The sequence below is a fragment of the Gasterosteus aculeatus genome, chromosome 2, assembly GCF_964276395.1.
Source record: "Gasterosteus aculeatus chromosome 2, fGasAcu3.hap1.1, whole genome shotgun sequence".
In the NCBI taxonomy this organism is placed as follows: domain Eukaryota; kingdom Metazoa; phylum Chordata; class Actinopteri; order Perciformes; family Gasterosteidae; genus Gasterosteus; species Gasterosteus aculeatus.
The window spans coordinates 21400639-21417355 of record NC_135689.1 but is presented as its reverse complement, the minus strand read 5'-3'; the positions used below and the strand labels follow the sequence as shown (position 1 = coordinate 21417355).

Genomic DNA, 16717 nt, shown 5'->3' with positions numbered 1-16717 from the left:
TTTGTTCTATCCTCCACTCCCTGGCTGAAAACCACAACCTCCTACATGCAGGTGCTGATTTAGACTGTTCCATAGTGATGATGGTCAATGCCTGATGAATTTGTTAGTTCAAGACCTTCTCCAAAGTACTTCTGCAAAGACAAAAGAGCAATACCAGTTGTGGATTGAGCAAACGTTTCTTTAGTGTAGCGGTGGTATCACGTTCGCCTAACATAGGAAAGGTCCCCAGTTTGAAACTGGGCGGAAACACTGTCCATTTGTCCTGCCTTCTCTGCAGCGGTGGCTCTTCTTGCAACTGGTCAATAAAAGGACAGCTCTTCCAGGCTGCGCATAAGGCCACTAATGAAGCCAACCGATTGGCATCATCTGAGAGATGTCCTCCTGCATGCATTCGTTTGATTCAGCACTTCTTTGACAATATTGTCACACTTTTGCTAAGTGACAGAAGTGTGACTATCTGGAGTCATGCTTTTAGCAACAGTCTGTTCAGGACCTGTAGTTTCAGTAGTAAAATAGTGTTAATCAGCATGAGTTGTGTTGCATAGGACAGGAGAAGCCAAGGAGAGTGAACAGTTTGTAGTTGCCTTTTGAAAAGAAGCTCCCCGTCAGGGAATCGAACCCTGGTCTTCTGCGTGACAAGCAGAGATACTGTCCACTATACTAACGAGGAGTGCATCTGAAAATTGTCTGGCAGCCTCAACTTCGGTCTTAACAGGAAGTATGCACTTGAACTGTGTCCATTTGGGCGGATACTCACTCCAGGCCGAGTTTGTTCTATCCTCCACTCCCTGGCTGAAAACCACAACCTCATACATGCAGGTGCTGATTTAGACTATTCCATAGTGATGATGGTCAATGCCTGATGAATCTGTTGGTTCAAGACCTTCTCCAAAGTACTTCTGCAAAGACAAAAGGGCAATACCAGTTGTGGATTGAGCCGAGATTTCTTTAGTGTCGCGGTGGTATCACGTTCGCCTAACGTAGGAAAGGTCCATAGTTTGAAACTGGGCGGAAACACTGTCCATTTGACCTGCTTTCTCTGGAGCGGGGAATCTTCTTGCAACTGGTCAATAAAAAGACAGCTCTTCCAGGCTGCGCATAAGGCCACTGATGAAGCCAACCGATTGGCATCATCTGAGAAATGTCCTCCGGCATGCATTCGTTTGATTCAGCACTTCTTTGACAATATTGTCACACTTTTGCTAAGTGACAGAAGTGTGACTATCTGGACTCATGCTTTTAGCAACAGTCTGTTCAGGACCTGTAGTTTCAGTAGTAGAATAGTGTTAATCAGCATGAGTTGTGTTGCATAGGACAGGAGAAGCCAAGGAGAGTGAAAAGTTTGTAGTTGCCTTTTGAAAAGAAGCTCCCCGTCAGGGAATCGAACCCTGGTCTTCTGCGTGACAAGCAGAGATACTGTCCACTATACTAACGAGGAGTGTATTGGAAAATTGTCTGGCAGCCTCAACTTCGGTCTTAAGAGGAAGTATGCACTTGAACTGCGTCCATTTGGGCGGATACTCACTCCAGGCCGAGTTTGTTCTATCCTCCACTCCCTGGCTGAAAACCACAACCTCCTACATGCAGGTGCTGATTTAGACTGTTCCATAGTGATGATGGTCAATGCCTGATGAATTTGTTAGTTCAAGACCTTCTCCAAAGTACTTCTGCAAAGACAAAAGAGCAATACCAGTTGTGGATTGAGCCGAGATTTCTTTAGTGTCGCGGTGGTATCACGTTCGCCTAACGTAGGAAAGGTCCATAGTTTGAAACTAGGCGGAAACACTGTCCATTTGTCCTGCCTTCTCTGCAGCGGGTAATCTTCTTGCAACTGGTCAATAAAAAACAGCTCTTCCAGGCTGCGCATAAGGCCACTGATGAAGCCAACCGATTGGCATCATCTGAGAGATGTCCTCCTGCATGCATTCGTTTGATTCAGCACTTCTTTGACAATATTGTCACACTTTTGCTAAGTGACAGAAGTGTGACTATCTGGAGTCATGCTTTTAGCAACAGTCTGTTCAGGACCTGTAGTTTCAGTAGTAAAATAGTGTTAATCAGCATGAGTTGTGTTGCATAGGACAGGAGAAGCCAAGGAGAGTGAACAGTTTGTAGTTGCCTTTTGAAAAGAAGCTCCCCGTCAGGGAATCGAACCCTGGTCTTCTGCGTGACAAGCAGAGATACTGTCCACTATACTAACGAGGAGTGCATCTGAAAATTGTCTGGCAGCCTCAACTTCGGTCTTAACAGGAAGTATGCACTTGAACTGTGTCCATTTGGGCGGATACTCACTCCAGGCCGAGTTTGTTCTATCCTCCACTCCCTGGCTGAAAACCACAACCTCATACATGCAGGTGCTGATTTAGACTATTCCATAGTGATGATGGTCAATGCCTGATGAATCTGTTGGTTCAAGACCTTCTCCAAAGTACTTCTGCAAAGACAAAAGGGCAATACCAGTGGTGGATTGAGCCAAGGTTTCTTTAGTGTAGCGGTGGTATCACGTTCGCCTAACATAGAAAAGGTCCCCAGTGTGAAACTGGGCCTGAAACACTGTCCATTTGTCCTGCTTTCTCTGCAGCGGGTAATCTTCTTGCAACTGGTCAATAAAAAACAGCTCTTCCAGGCTGCGCATAAGGCCACTGATGAAGCCAACCGATTGGCATCATCTGAGAGATGTCCTCCTGCATGCATTCGTTTGATTCAGCACTTCTTTGACAATATTGTCACACTTTTGCTAAGTGACAGAAGTGTGACTATCTGGAGTCATGCTTTTAGCAACAGTCTGTTCAGGACCTGTAGTTTCAGTAGTAAAATAGTGTTAATCAGCATGAGTTGTGTTGCATAGGACAGGAGAAGCCAAGGAGAGTGAACAGTTTGTAGTTGCCTTTTGAAAAGAAGCTCCCCGTCAGGGAATCGAACCCTGGTCTTCTGCGTGACAAGCAGAGATACTGTCCACTATACTAACGAGGAGTGCATCTGAAAATTGTCTGGCAGCCTCAACTTCGGTCTTAACAGGAAGTATGCACTTGAACTGTGTCCATTTGGGCGGATACTCACTCCAGGCCGAGTTTGTTCTATCCTCCACTCCCTGGCTGAAAACCACAACCTCATACATGCAGGTGCTGATTTAGACTATTCCATAGTGATGATGGTCAATGCCTGATGAATCTGTTGGTTCAAGACCTTCTCCAAAGTACTTCTGCAAAGACAAAAGGGCAATACCAGTTGTGGATTGAGCCGAGATTTCTTTAGTGTCGCGGTGGTATCACGTTCGCCTAACGTAGGAAAGGTCCATAGTTTGAAACTGGGCGGAAACACTGTCCATTTGACCTGCTTTCTCTGGAGCGGGGAATCTTCTTGCAACTGGTCAATAAAAAGACAGCTCTTCCAGGCTGCGCATAAGGCCACTGATGAAGCCAACCGATTGGCATCATCTGAGAAATGTCCTCCGGCATGCATTCGTTTGATTCAGCACTTCTTTGACAATATTGTCACACTTTTGCTAAGTGACAGAAGTGTGACTATCTGGACTCATGCTTTTAGCAACAGTCTGTTCAGGACCTGTAGTTTCAGTAGTAGAATAGTGTTAATCAGCATGAGTTGTGTTGCATAGGACAGGAGAAGCCAAGGAGAGTGAAAAGTTTGTAGTTGCCTTTTGAAAAGAAGCTCCCCGTCAGGGAATCGAACCCTGGTCTTCTGCGTGACAAGCAGAGATACTGTCCACTATACTAACGAGGAGTGTATTGGAAAATTGTCTGGCAGCCTCAACTTCGGTCTTAAGAGGAAGTATGCACTTGAACTGCGTCCATTTGGGCGGATACTCACTCCAGGCCGAGTTTGTTCTATCCTCCACTCCCTGGCTGAAAACCACAACCTCCTACATGCAGGTGCTGATTTAGACTGTTCCATAGTGATGATGGTCAATGCCTGATGAATTTGTTAGTTCAAGACCTTCTCCAAAGTACTTCTGCAAAGACAAAAGAGCAATACCAGTTGTGGATTGAGCCGAGATTTCTTTAGTGTCGCGGTGGTATCACGTTCGCCTAACGTAGGAAAGGTCCATAGTTTGAAACTAGGCGGAAACACTGTCCATTTGTCCTGCCTTCTCTGCAGCGGGTAATCTTCTTGCAACTGGTCAATAAAAAACAGCTCTTCCAGGCTGCGCATAAGGCCACTGATGAAGCCAACCGATTGGCATCATCTGAGAGATGTCCTCCTGCATGCATTCGTTTGATTCAGCACTTCTTTGACAATATTGTCACACTTTTGCTAAGTGACAGAAGTGTGACTATCTGGAGTCATGCTTTTAGCAACAGTCTGTTCAGGACCTGTAGTTTCAGTAGTAAAATAGTGTTAATCAGCATGAGTTGTGTTGCATAGGACAGGAGAAGCCAAGGAGAGTGAACAGTTTGTAGTTGCCTTTTGAAAAGAAGCTCCCCGTCAGGGAATCGAACCCTGGTCTTCTGCGTGACAAGCAGAGATACTGTCCACTATACTAACGAGGAGTGCATCTGAAAATTGTCTGGCAGCCTCAACTTCGGTCTTAACAGGAAGTATGCACTTGAACTGTGTCCATTTGGGCGGATACTCACTCCAGGCCGAGTTTGTTCTATCCTCCACTCCCTGGCTGAAAACCACAACCTCATACATGCAGGTGCTGATTTAGACTATTCCATAGTGATGATGGTCAATGCCTGATGAATCTGTTGGTTCAAGACCTTCTCCAAAGTACTTCTGCAAAGACAAAAGGGCAATACCAGTGGTGGATTGAGCCAAGGTTTCTTTAGTGTAGCGGTGGTATCACGTTCGCCTAACATAGAAAAGGTCCCCAGTGTGAAACTGGGCCTGAAACACTGTCCATTTGTCCTGCTTTCTCTGCAGCGGGTAATCTTCTTGCAACTGGTCAATAAAAAACAGCTCTTCCAGGCTGCGCATAAGGCCACTGATGAAGCCAACCGATTGGCATCATCTGAGAGATGTCCTCCTGCATGCATTCGTTTGATTCAGCACTTCTTTGACAACATTGTCACAGTTTCGCTAAGTGATAGAAGTGTGACAATCTGGAGTCTTGCTTTTAGCAACAGTCTGTTCAGGACCTGTAGTTTCAGTAGTAAAATAGTGTTAATCAGCATGAGTTGTGTTGCATAGGACAGGAGAAGCCAAGGTGAGTGAACAGTTTGTGGTTGCCTTTTGAAAAGACGCTCCCCGTCAGGGAATCGAACCCTGGTCTTCTGCGTGACAAGCAGAGATACTGTCCACTATACTAACGAGGAGTGCATCTGAAAATTGTCTGGCAGCCTCAACTTCGGTCTTAACAGGAAGTATGGACTTGAACTGTGTCCATTTGGGCGGATACTCACTCCAGGCCGAGTTTGTTCTATCCTCCACTCCCTGGCTGAAAACCACGACCTCATACATGCAGGTGCTTATTTAGACTGTTCCATAGTGACGATGGTCAATGCCTGATGAATCTGTTAGTTCAAGACCTTCTCCAAAGTACTTCTGCAAAGACAAAAGGGCAATACCAGTGGTGGATTGAGCCGAGGTTTCTTTAGTGTAGCGGTGGTATCACGTTCGCCTAACATAGGAAAGGTCCTCAGTTTGAAACTGGGCATAAACACTGTCCATTTGTCCTGCCTTCTCTGCAGCGGTGGCTCTTCTTGCAACTGGTCAATAAAAGGACAGCTCTTCCAGGCTGCGCATTAGGCCACTAATGAAGCCATCCGATTGGCATCATCTGAGAGATGTCCTCCTGCATGCATTCGTTGGATTCAGCACTTCTTTGACAACATTGTCACACTTTTGCTAAGTGACAGAAGTGTGACAATCTGGACTCATGCTTTTAGCAACAGTCTGTTCAGGACCTGTAGTTTCAGTAGTAAAATAGCGTTAATCAGCATGAGTTGTGTTGCATAGGACAGGAGAAGCCAAGGAGAATGAAAAGTTTGTAGTTGCCATTTGAAAAGAAGCTCCCCGTCAGGGAATCGAACCCTGGTCTTCTGCGTGACAAGCAGAGATACTGTCCACTATACTAACGAGGAGTGTATCTGAAAATTGTCTGGCAGCCTCAACTTCGGTCTTAAGAGGAAGTATGCACTTGAACTGCGTCCATTTGGGCGGATACTCACTCCAGGCCGAGTTTGATCTATCCTCCACTCCCTGGCTGAAAACCACGACCTCATACATGCAGGTGCTGATTTAGACTATTCCACAGTGATGATGGTCAATGCCTGATGAATCTTTTAGTTCAAGACCTTCTCCAAAGTACTTCTGCAAAGACAAAAGGGCAATACCAGTGGTGGATTGAGCCAAGGTTTCTTTAGTGTAGCGGTGGTATCACGATCGCCTAACATAGGAAAGGTCCTCAGTTTGAAACTGGGCATAAACACTGTCCATTTGTCCTGCCTTCTCTGCAGCGGTGGCTCTTCTTGCAACTGGTCAATAAAAGGACAGCTCTTCCAGGCTGCGCATTAGGCCACTAATGAAGCCATCCGATTGGCATCATCTGAGAGATGTCCTCCTGCATGCATTCGTTGGATTCAGCACTTCTTTGACAACATTGTCACACTTTTGCTAAGTGACAGAAGTGTGACAATCTGGACTCATGCTTTTAGCAACAGTCTGTTCAGGACCTGTAGTTTCAGTAGTAAAATAGCGTTAATCAGCATGAGTTGTGTTGCATAGGACAGGAGAAGCCAAGGAGAATGAAAAGTTTGTAGTTGCCATTTGAAAAGAAGCTCCCCGTCAGGGAATCGAACCCTGGTCTTCTGCGTGACAAGCAGAGATACTGTCCACTATACTAACGAGGAGTGCATCTGAAAATTGTCTGGCAGCCTCAACTTCGGTCTTAAGAGGAAGTATGCACTTGAACTGTGTCCATTTGGGCGGATACTCACTCCAGGCCGAGTTTGTTCTATCCTCCACTCCCTGGCTGAAAACCACGACCTCATACATGCAGGTGCTTATTTAGACTGTTCCATAGTGATGATGGTCAATGCCTGATGAATTTGTTAGTTCAAGACCTTCTCCAAAGTACTTCTGCAAAGACAAAAGAGCAATACCAGTTGTGGATTGAGCAAACGTTTCTTTAGTGTAGCGGTGGTATCACGTTCGCCTAACATAGGAAAGGTCCCCAGTTTGAAACTGGGCGGAAACACTGTCCATTTGTCCTGCCTTCTCTGCAGCGGTGGCTCTTCTTGCAACTGGTCAATAAAAGGACAGCTCTTCCAGGCTGCGCATTAGGCCACTAATGAAGCCATCCGATTGGCATCATCTGAGAGATGTCCTCCTGCATGCATTCGTTGGATTCAGCACTTCTTTGACAACATTGTCACACTTTTGCTAAGTGACAGAAGTGTGACAATCTGGACTCATGCTTTTAGCAACAGTCTGTTCAGGACCTGTAGTTTCAGTAGTAAAATAGCGTTAATCAGCATGAGTTGTGTTGCATAGGACAGGAGAAGCCAAGGAGAATGAAAAGTTTGTAGTTGCCATTTGAAAAGAAGCTCCCCGTCAGGGAATCGAACCCTGGTCTTCTGCGTGACAAGCAGAGATACTGTCCACTATACTAACGAGGAGTGTATCTGAAAATTGTCTGGCATCCTCAACTTCGGTCTTAAGAGGAAGTATGCACTTGAACTGCGTCCATTTGGGCGGATACTCACTCCAGGCCGAGTTTGATCTATCCTCCACTCCCTGGCTGAAAACCACGACCTCATACATGCAGGTGCTGATTTAGACTATTCCACAGTGATGATGGTCAATGCCTGATGAATCTTTTAGTTCAAGACCTTCTCCAAAGTACTTCTGCAAAGACAAAAGGGCAATACCAGTCGTGGATTGAGCCGAGATTTCTTTAGTGTCGCGGTGGTATCACGTTCGCCTAACGTAGGAAAGGTCCATAGTTTGAAACTAGGCGGAAACACTGTCCATTTGTCCTGCCTTCTCTGCAGCGGGTAATCTTCTTGCAACTGGTCAATAAAAAACAGCTCTTCCAGGCTGCGCATAAGGCCACTGATGAAGCCAACCGATTGGCATCATCTGAGAGATGTCCTCCTGCATGCATTCGTTTGATTCAGCACTTCTTTGACAATATTGTCACACTTTTGCTAAGTGACAGAAGTGTGACTATCTGGAGTCATGCTTTTAGCAACAGTCTGTTCAGGACCTGTAGTTTCAGTAGTAAAATAGTGTTAATCAGCATGAGTTGTGTTGCATAGGACAGGAGAAGCCAAGGAGAGTGAACAGTTTGTAGTTGCCTTTTGAAAAGAAGCTCCCCGTCAGGGAATCGAACCCTGGTCTTCTGCGTGACAAGCAGAGATACTGTCCACTATACTAACGAGGAGTGCATCTGAAAATTGTCTGGCAGCCTCAACTTCGGTCTTAACAGGAAGTATGCACTTGAACTGTGTCCATTTGGGCGGATACTCACTCCAGGCCGAGTTTGTTCTATCCTCCACTCCCTGGCTGAAAACCACAACCTCATACATGCAGGTGCTGATTTAGACTATTCCATAGTGATGATGGTCAATGCCTGATGAATCTGTTGGTTCAAGACCTTCTCCAAAGTACTTCTGCAAAGACAAAAGGGCAATACCAGTTGTGGATTGAGCCGAGATTTCTTTAGTGTCGCGGTGGTATCACGTTCGCCTAACGTAGGAAAGGTCCATAGTTTGAAACTGGGCGGAAACACTGTCCATTTGACCTGCTTTCTCTGGAGCGGGGAATCTTCTTGCAACTGGTCAATAAAAAGACAGCTCTTCCAGGCTGCGCATAAGGCCACTGATGAAGCCAACCGATTGGCATCATCTGAGAAATGTCCTCCGGCATGCATTCGTTTGATTCAGCACTTCTTTGACAATATTGTCACACTTTTGCTAAGTGACAGAAGTGTGACTATCTGGACTCATGCTTTTAGCAACAGTCTGTTCAGGACCTGTAGTTTCAGTAGTAGAATAGTGTTAATCAGCATGAGTTGTGTTGCATAGGACAGGAGAAGCCAAGGAGAGTGAAAAGTTTGTAGTTGCCTTTTGAAAAGAAGCTCCCCGTCAGGGAATCGAACCCTGGTCTTCTGCGTGACAAGCAGAGATACTGTCCACTATACTAACGAGGAGTGTATTGGAAAATTGTCTGGCAGCCTCAACTTCGGTCTTAAGAGGAAGTATGCACTTGAACTGCGTCCATTTGGGCGGATACTCACTCCAGGCCGAGTTTGTTCTATCCTCCACTCCCTGGCTGAAAACCACAACCTCCTACATGCAGGTGCTGATTTAGACTGTTCCATAGTGATGATGGTCAATGCCTGATGAATTTGTTAGTTCAAGACCTTCTCCAAAGTACTTCTGCAAAGACAAAAGAGCAATACCAGTTGTGGATTGAGCAAACGTTTCTTTAGTGTAGCGGTGGTATCACGTTCGCCTAACATAGGAAAGGTCCCCAGTTTGAAACTGGGCGGAAACACTGTCCATTTGTCCTGCCTTCTCTGCAGCGGTGGCTCTTCTTGCAACTGGTCAATAAAAGGACAGCTCTTCCAGGCTGCGCATAAGGCCACTAATGAAGCCAACCGATTGGCATCATCTGAGAGATGTCCTCCTGCATGCATTCGTTTGATTCAGCACTTCTTTGACAATATTGTCACACTTTTGCTAAGTGACAGAAGTGTGACTATCTGGAGTCATGCTTTTAGCAACAGTCTGTTCAGGACCTGTAGTTTCAGTAGTAAAATAGTGTTAATCAGCATGAGTTGTGTTGCATAGGACAGGAGAAGCCAAGGAGAGTGAACAGTTTGTAGTTGCCTTTTGAAAAGAAGCTCCCCGTCAGGGAATCGAACCCTGGTCTTCTGCGTGACAAGCAGAGATACTGTCCACTATACTAACGAGGAGTGCATCTGAAAATTGTCTGGCAGCCTCAACTTCGGTCTTAACAGGAAGTATGCACTTGAACTGTGTCCATTTGGGCGGATACTCACTCCAGGCCGAGTTTGTTCTATCCTCCACTCCCTGGCTGAAAACCACAACCTCATACATGCAGGTGCTGATTTAGACTATTCCATAGTGATGATGGTCAATGCCTGATGAATCTGTTGGTTCAAGACCTTCTCCAAAGTACTTCTGCAAAGACAAAAGGGCAATACCAGTTGTGGATTGAGCCGAGATTTCTTTAGTGTCGCGGTGGTATCACGTTCGCCTAACGTAGGAAAGGTCCATAGTTTGAAACTGGGCGGAAACACTGTCCATTTGACCTGCTTTCTCTGGAGCGGGGAATCTTCTTGCAACTGGTCAATAAAAAGACAGCTCTTCCAGGCTGCGCATAAGGCCACTGATGAAGCCAACCGATTGGCATCATCTGAGAAATGTCCTCCGGCATGCATTCGTTTGATTCAGCACTTCTTTGACAATATTGTCACACTTTTGCTAAGTGACAGAAGTGTGACTATCTGGACTCATGCTTTTAGCAACAGTCTGTTCAGGACCTGTAGTTTCAGTAGTAGAATAGTGTTAATCAGCATGAGTTGTGTTGCATAGGACAGGAGAAGCCAAGGAGAGTGAAAAGTTTGTAGTTGCCTTTTGAAAAGAAGCTCCCCGTCAGGGAATCGAACCCTGGTCTTCTGCGTGACAAGCAGAGATACTGTCCACTATACTAACGAGGAGTGTATTGGAAAATTGTCTGGCAGCCTCAACTTCGGTCTTAAGAGGAAGTATGCACTTGAACTGCGTCCATTTGGGCGGATACTCACTCCAGGCCGAGTTTGTTCTATCCTCCACTCCCTGGCTGAAAACCACAACCTCCTACATGCAGGTGCTGATTTAGACTGTTCCATAGTGATGATGGTCAATGCCTGATGAATTTGTTAGTTCAAGACCTTCTCCAAAGTACTTCTGCAAAGACAAAAGAGCAATACCAGTTGTGGATTGAGCCGAGATTTCTTTAGTGTCGCGGTGGTATCACGTTCGCCTAACGTAGGAAAGGTCCATAGTTTGAAACTAGGCGGAAACACTGTCCATTTGTCCTGCCTTCTCTGCAGCGGGTAATCTTCTTGCAACTGGTCAATAAAAAACAGCTCTTCCAGGCTGCGCATAAGGCCACTGATGAAGCCAACCGATTGGCATCATCTGAGAGATGTCCTCCTGCATGCATTCGTTTGATTCAGCACTTCTTTGACAATATTGTCACACTTTTGCTAAGTGACAGAAGTGTGACTATCTGGAGTCATGCTTTTAGCAACAGTCTGTTCAGGACCTGTAGTTTCAGTAGTAAAATAGTGTTAATCAGCATGAGTTGTGTTGCATAGGACAGGAGAAGCCAAGGAGAGTGAACAGTTTGTAGTTGCCTTTTGAAAAGAAGCTCCCCGTCAGGGAATCGAACCCTGGTCTTCTGCGTGACAAGCAGAGATACTGTCCACTATACTAACGAGGAGTGCATCTGAAAATTGTCTGGCAGCCTCAACTTCGGTCTTAACAGGAAGTATGCACTTGAACTGTGTCCATTTGGGCGGATACTCACTCCAGGCCGAGTTTGTTCTATCCTCCACTCCCTGGCTGAAAACCACAACCTCATACATGCAGGTGCTGATTTAGACTATTCCATAGTGATGATGGTCAATGCCTGATGAATCTGTTGGTTCAAGACCTTCTCCAAAGTACTTCTGCAAAGACAAAAGGGCAATACCAGTTGTGGATTGAGCCGAGATTTCTTTAGTGTCGCGGTGGTATCACGTTCGCCTAACGTAGGAAAGGTCCATAGTTTGAAACTGGGCGGAAACACTGTCCATTTGACCTGCTTTCTCTGGAGCGGGGAATCTTCTTGCAACTGGTCAATAAAAAGACAGCTCTTCCAGGCTGCGCATAAGGCCACTGATGAAGCCAACCGATTGGCATCATCTGAGAAATGTCCTCCGGCATGCATTCGTTTGATTCAGCACTTCTTTGACAATATTGTCACACTTTTGCTAAGTGACAGAAGTGTGACTATCTGGACTCATGCTTTTAGCAACAGTCTGTTCAGGACCTGTAGTTTCAGTAGTAGAATAGTGTTAATCAGCATGAGTTGTGTTGCATAGGACAGGAGAAGCCAAGGAGAGTGAAAAGTTTGTAGTTGCCTTTTGAAAAGAAGCTCCCCGTCAGGGAATCGAACCCTGGTCTTCTGCGTGACAAGCAGAGATACTGTCCACTATACTAACGAGGAGTGTATTGGAAAATTGTCTGGCAGCCTCAACTTCGGTCTTAAGAGGAAGTATGCACTTGAACTGCGTCCATTTGGGCGGATACTCACTCCAGGCCGAGTTTGTTCTATCCTCCACTCCCTGGCTGAAAACCACAACCTCCTACATGCAGGTGCTGATTTAGACTGTTCCATAGTGATGATGGTCAATGCCTGATGAATTTGTTAGTTCAAGACCTTCTCCAAAGTACTTCTGCAAAGACAAAAGAGCAATACCAGTTGTGGATTGAGCAAACGTTTCTTTAGTGTAGCGGTGGTATCACGTTCGCCTAACATAGGAAAGGTCCCCAGTTTGAAACTGGGCGGAAACACTGTCCATTTGTCCTGCCTTCTCTGCAGCGGTGGCTCTTCTTGCAACTGGTCAATAAAAGGACAGCTCTTCCAGGCTGCGCATAAGGCCACTAATGAAGCCAACCGATTGGCATCATCTGAGAGATGTCCTCCTGCATGCATTCGTTTGATTCAGCACTTCTTTGACAATATTGTCACACTTTTGCTAAGTGACAGAAGTGTGACTATCTGGAGTCATGCTTTTAGCAACAGTCTGTTCAGGACCTGTAGTTTCAGTAGTAAAATAGTGTTAATCAGCATGAGTTGTGTTGCATAGGACAGGAGAAGCCAAGGAGAGTGAACAGTTTGTAGTTGCCTTTTGAAAAGAAGCTCCCCGTCAGGGAATCGAACCCTGGTCTTCTGCGTGACAAGCAGAGATACTGTCCACTATACTAACGAGGAGTGCATCTGAAAATTGTCTGGCAGCCTCAACTTCGGTCTTAACAGGAAGTATGCACTTGAACTGTGTCCATTTGGGCGGATACTCACTCCAGGCCGAGTTTGTTCTATCCTCCACTCCCTGGCTGAAAACCACAACCTCATACATGCAGGTGCTGATTTAGACTATTCCATAGTGATGATGGTCAATGCCTGATGAATCTGTTGGTTCAAGACCTTCTCCAAAGTACTTCTGCAAAGACAAAAGGGCAATACCAGTTGTGGATTGAGCCGAGATTTCTTTAGTGTCGCGGTGGTATCACGTTCGCCTAACGTAGGAAAGGTCCATAGTTTGAAACTGGGCGGAAACACTGTCCATTTGACCTGCTTTCTCTGGAGCGGGGAATCTTCTTGCAACTGGTCAATAAAAAGACAGCTCTTCCAGGCTGCGCATAAGGCCACTGATGAAGCCAACCGATTGGCATCATCTGAGAAATGTCCTCCGGCATGCATTCGTTTGATTCAGCACTTCTTTGACAATATTGTCACACTTTTGCTAAGTGACAGAAGTGTGACTATCTGGACTCATGCTTTTAGCAACAGTCTGTTCAGGACCTGTAGTTTCAGTAGTAGAATAGTGTTAATCAGCATGAGTTGTGTTGCATAGGACAGGAGAAGCCAAGGAGAGTGAAAAGTTTGTAGTTGCCTTTTGAAAAGAAGCTCCCCGTCAGGGAATCGAACCCTGGTCTTCTGCGTGACAAGCAGAGATACTGTCCACTATACTAACGAGGAGTGTATTGGAAAATTGTCTGGCAGCCTCAACTTCGGTCTTAAGAGGAAGTATGCACTTGAACTGCGTCCATTTGGGCGGATACTCACTCCAGGCCGAGTTTGTTCTATCCTCCACTCCCTGGCTGAAAACCACAACCTCCTACATGCAGGTGCTGATTTAGACTGTTCCATAGTGATGATGGTCAATGCCTGATGAATTTGTTAGTTCAAGACCTTCTCCAAAGTACTTCTGCAAAGACAAAAGAGCAATACCAGTTGTGGATTGAGCAAACGTTTCTTTAGTGTAGCGGTGGTATCACGTTCGCCTAACATAGGAAAGGTCCCCAGTTTGAAACTGGGCGGAAACACTGTCCATTTGTCCTGCCTTCTCTGCAGCGGTGGCTCTTCTTGCAACTGGTCAATAAAAGGACAGCTCTTCCAGGCTGCGCATTAGGCCACTAATGAAGCCATCCGATTGGCATCATCTGAGAGATGTCCTCCTGCATGCATTCGTTGGATTCAGCACTTCTTTGACAACATTGTCACACTTTTGCTAAGTGACAGAAGTGTGACAATCTGGACTCATGCTTTTAGCAACAGTCTGTTCAGGACCTGTAGTTTCAGTAGTAAAATAGCGTTAATCAGCATGAGTTGTGTTGCATAGGACAGGAGAAGCCAAGGAGAATGAAAAGTTTGTAGTTGCCATTTGAAAAGAAGCTCCCCGTCAGGGAATCGAACCCTGGTCTTCTGCGTGACAAGCAGAGATACTGTCCACTATACTAACGAGGAGTGTATCTGAAAATTTTCTGGCATCCTCAACTTCGGTCTTAAGAGGAAGTATGCACTTGAACTGTGTCCATTTGGGCGGATACTCACTCCAGGCCGAGTTTGTTCTATCCTCCACTCCCTGGCTTCTCCTGTCACATAAGCACATGCAGGTGCTTATTTAGACTGTTCCATAGTGACGATGGTCAATGCCTGATGAATCTGTTAGTTCAAGACCTTCTCCAAAGTACTTCTGCAAAGACAAAAGGGCAATACCAGTGGTGGATTGAGCCGAGGTTTCTTTAGTGTAGCGGTGGTATCACGTTCGCCTAACATAGGAAAGGTCCCCAGTGTGAAACTGGGCCTGAAACACTGTCCATTTGTCCTGCTTTCTCTGCAGCGGTGGCTCTTCTTGCAACTGGTCAATAAAAGGACAGCTCTTCCAGGCTGCGCATAAGGCCACTGATGAAGCCAACCGATTGGCATCATCTGAGAGATGTCCTCCTGCATGCATTCGTTTGATTCAGCACTTCTTTGACAACATTGTCACAGTTTCGCTAAGTGATAGAAGTGTGACAATCTGGAGTCTTGCTTTTAGCAACAGTCTGTTCAGGACCTGTAGTTTCAGTAGTAAAATAGTGTTAATCAGCATGAGTTGTGTTGCATAGGACAGGAGAAGCCAAGGTGAGTGAACAGTTTGTGGTTGCCTTTTGAAAAGACACTCCCCGTCAGGGAATCGAACCCTGGTCTTCTGCGTGACAAGCAGAGATACTGTCCACTATACTAACGAGGAGTGCATCTGAAAATTGTCTGGCAGCCTCAACTTCGGTCTTAACAGGAAGTATGGACTTGAACTGTGTCCATTTGGGCGGATACTCACTCCAGGCCGAGTTTGTTCTATCCTCCACTCCCTGGCTGAAAACCACGACCTCATACATGCAGGTGCTTATTTAGACTGTTCCATAGTGACGATGGTCAATGCCTGATGAATCTGTTAGTTCAAGACCTTCTCCAAAGTACTTCTGCAAAGACAAAAGAGCAATACCAGTTGTGGATTGAGCAAACGTTTCTTTAGTGTAGCGGTGGTATCACGTTCGCCTAACATAGGAAAGGTCCCCAGTTTGAAACTGGGCGGAAACACTGTCCATTTGTCCTGCCTTCTCTGCAGCGGTGGATCTTCTTGCAACTGGTCAATAAAAGGACAGCTCTTCCAGGCTGCGCATAAGGCCACTAATGAAGCCAACCGATTGGCATCATCTGAGAGATGTCCTCCTGCATGCATTCGTTTGATTCAGCACTTCTTTGACAATATTGTCACACTTTTGCTAAGTGACAGAAGTGTGACTATCTGGAGTCATGCTTTTAGCAACAGTCTGTTCAGGACCTGTAGTTTCAGTAGTAAAATAGTGTTAATCAGCATGAGTTGTGTTGCATAGGACAGGAGAAGCCAAGGAGAGTGAACAGTTTGTAGTTGCCTTTTGAAAAGAAGCTCCCCGTCAGGGAATCGAACCCTGGTCTTCTGCGTGACAAGCAGAGATACTGTCCACTATACTAACGAGGAGTGCATCTGAAAATTGTCTGGCAGCCTCAACTTCGGTCTTAACAGGAAGTATGCACTTGAACTGTGTCCATTTGGGCGGATACTCACTCCAGGCCGAGTTTGTTCTATCCTCCACTCCCTGGCTGAAAACCACAACCTCATACATGCAGGTGCTGATTTAGACTATTCCATAGTGATGATGGTCAATGCCTGATGAATCTGTTGGTTCAAGACCTTCTCCAAAGTACTTCTGCAAAGACAAAAGGGCAATACCAGTTGTGGATTGAGCCAAGATTTCTTTAGTGTCGCGGTGGTATCACGTTCGCCTAACGTAGGAAAGGTCCATAGTTTGAAACTGGGCGGAAACACTGTCCATTTGACCTGCTTTCTCTGGAGCGGGGAATCTTCTTGCAACTGGTCAATAAAAAGACAGCTCTTCCAGGCTGCGCATAAGGCCACTGATGAAGCCAACCGATTGGCATCATCTGAGAAATGTCCTCCGGCATGCATTCGTTTGATTCAGCACTTCTTTGACAATATTGTCACACTTTTGCTAAGTGACAGAAGTGTGACTATCTGGACTCATGCTTTTAGCAACAGTCTGTTCAGGACCTGTAGTTTCAGTAGTAAAATAGTGTTAATCAGCATGAGTTGTGTTGCATAGGACAGGAGAAGCCAAGGAGAGTGAAAAGTTTGTAGTTGCCTTTTGAA

General features: G+C 45.8%; 21 non-coding genes across 21 annotated transcripts; all 21 read right to left on the bottom strand.

Moving 5' to 3' along the window:
* Positions 1–598: 598 nt before the first annotated feature.
* trnad-guc (transfer RNA aspartic acid (anticodon GUC)) lies at positions 599–670 on the bottom strand. The gene has a single exon. It is a non-coding gene; the product is annotated as a tRNA-Asp (tRNA).
* Positions 671–1366: 696 nt separating this feature from the next.
* trnad-guc (transfer RNA aspartic acid (anticodon GUC)) lies at positions 1367–1438 on the bottom strand. The gene has a single exon. It is a non-coding gene; the product is annotated as a tRNA-Asp (tRNA).
* Positions 1439–2133: 695 nt separating this feature from the next.
* On the bottom strand, positions 2134–2205 carry trnad-guc (transfer RNA aspartic acid (anticodon GUC)). Its single transcript has one exon. It is a non-coding gene; the product is annotated as a tRNA-Asp (tRNA).
* Positions 2206–2901: 696 nt separating this feature from the next.
* On the bottom strand, positions 2902–2973 carry trnad-guc (transfer RNA aspartic acid (anticodon GUC)). Its single transcript has one exon. It is a non-coding gene; the product is annotated as a tRNA-Asp (tRNA).
* A 696-nt stretch (positions 2974–3669) lies between these two features.
* trnad-guc (transfer RNA aspartic acid (anticodon GUC)) lies at positions 3670–3741 on the bottom strand. The gene has a single exon. It is a non-coding gene; the product is annotated as a tRNA-Asp (tRNA).
* Positions 3742–4436: 695 nt separating this feature from the next.
* trnad-guc (transfer RNA aspartic acid (anticodon GUC)) lies at positions 4437–4508 on the bottom strand. The gene has a single exon. It is a non-coding gene; the product is annotated as a tRNA-Asp (tRNA).
* Positions 4509–5204: 696 nt separating this feature from the next.
* On the bottom strand, positions 5205–5276 carry trnad-guc (transfer RNA aspartic acid (anticodon GUC)). Its single transcript has one exon. It is a non-coding gene; the product is annotated as a tRNA-Asp (tRNA).
* A 696-nt stretch (positions 5277–5972) lies between these two features.
* Positions 5973–6044, bottom strand: trnad-guc (transfer RNA aspartic acid (anticodon GUC)). Its single transcript has one exon. It is a non-coding gene; the product is annotated as a tRNA-Asp (tRNA).
* A 696-nt stretch (positions 6045–6740) lies between these two features.
* trnad-guc (transfer RNA aspartic acid (anticodon GUC)) lies at positions 6741–6812 on the bottom strand. Its single transcript has one exon. It is a non-coding gene; the product is annotated as a tRNA-Asp (tRNA).
* Positions 6813–7508: 696 nt separating this feature from the next.
* trnad-guc (transfer RNA aspartic acid (anticodon GUC)) lies at positions 7509–7580 on the bottom strand. The gene has a single exon. It is a non-coding gene; the product is annotated as a tRNA-Asp (tRNA).
* A 695-nt stretch (positions 7581–8275) lies between these two features.
* On the bottom strand, positions 8276–8347 carry trnad-guc (transfer RNA aspartic acid (anticodon GUC)). Its single transcript has one exon. It is a non-coding gene; the product is annotated as a tRNA-Asp (tRNA).
* A 696-nt stretch (positions 8348–9043) lies between these two features.
* Positions 9044–9115, bottom strand: trnad-guc (transfer RNA aspartic acid (anticodon GUC)). Its single transcript has one exon. It is a non-coding gene; the product is annotated as a tRNA-Asp (tRNA).
* Positions 9116–9811: 696 nt separating this feature from the next.
* trnad-guc (transfer RNA aspartic acid (anticodon GUC)) lies at positions 9812–9883 on the bottom strand. Its single transcript has one exon. It is a non-coding gene; the product is annotated as a tRNA-Asp (tRNA).
* Positions 9884–10579: 696 nt separating this feature from the next.
* Positions 10580–10651, bottom strand: trnad-guc (transfer RNA aspartic acid (anticodon GUC)). The gene has a single exon. It is a non-coding gene; the product is annotated as a tRNA-Asp (tRNA).
* Positions 10652–11346: 695 nt separating this feature from the next.
* trnad-guc (transfer RNA aspartic acid (anticodon GUC)) lies at positions 11347–11418 on the bottom strand. The gene has a single exon. It is a non-coding gene; the product is annotated as a tRNA-Asp (tRNA).
* Positions 11419–12114: 696 nt separating this feature from the next.
* On the bottom strand, positions 12115–12186 carry trnad-guc (transfer RNA aspartic acid (anticodon GUC)). Its single transcript has one exon. It is a non-coding gene; the product is annotated as a tRNA-Asp (tRNA).
* A 696-nt stretch (positions 12187–12882) lies between these two features.
* trnad-guc (transfer RNA aspartic acid (anticodon GUC)) lies at positions 12883–12954 on the bottom strand. Its single transcript has one exon. It is a non-coding gene; the product is annotated as a tRNA-Asp (tRNA).
* Positions 12955–13650: 696 nt separating this feature from the next.
* trnad-guc (transfer RNA aspartic acid (anticodon GUC)) lies at positions 13651–13722 on the bottom strand. Its single transcript has one exon. It is a non-coding gene; the product is annotated as a tRNA-Asp (tRNA).
* Positions 13723–14418: 696 nt separating this feature from the next.
* trnad-guc (transfer RNA aspartic acid (anticodon GUC)) lies at positions 14419–14490 on the bottom strand. The gene has a single exon. It is a non-coding gene; the product is annotated as a tRNA-Asp (tRNA).
* Positions 14491–15187: 697 nt separating this feature from the next.
* trnad-guc (transfer RNA aspartic acid (anticodon GUC)) lies at positions 15188–15259 on the bottom strand. The gene has a single exon. It is a non-coding gene; the product is annotated as a tRNA-Asp (tRNA).
* Positions 15260–15955: 696 nt separating this feature from the next.
* trnad-guc (transfer RNA aspartic acid (anticodon GUC)) lies at positions 15956–16027 on the bottom strand. Its single transcript has one exon. It is a non-coding gene; the product is annotated as a tRNA-Asp (tRNA).
* Between the last annotated feature and the right edge of the window lie 690 nt (positions 16028–16717).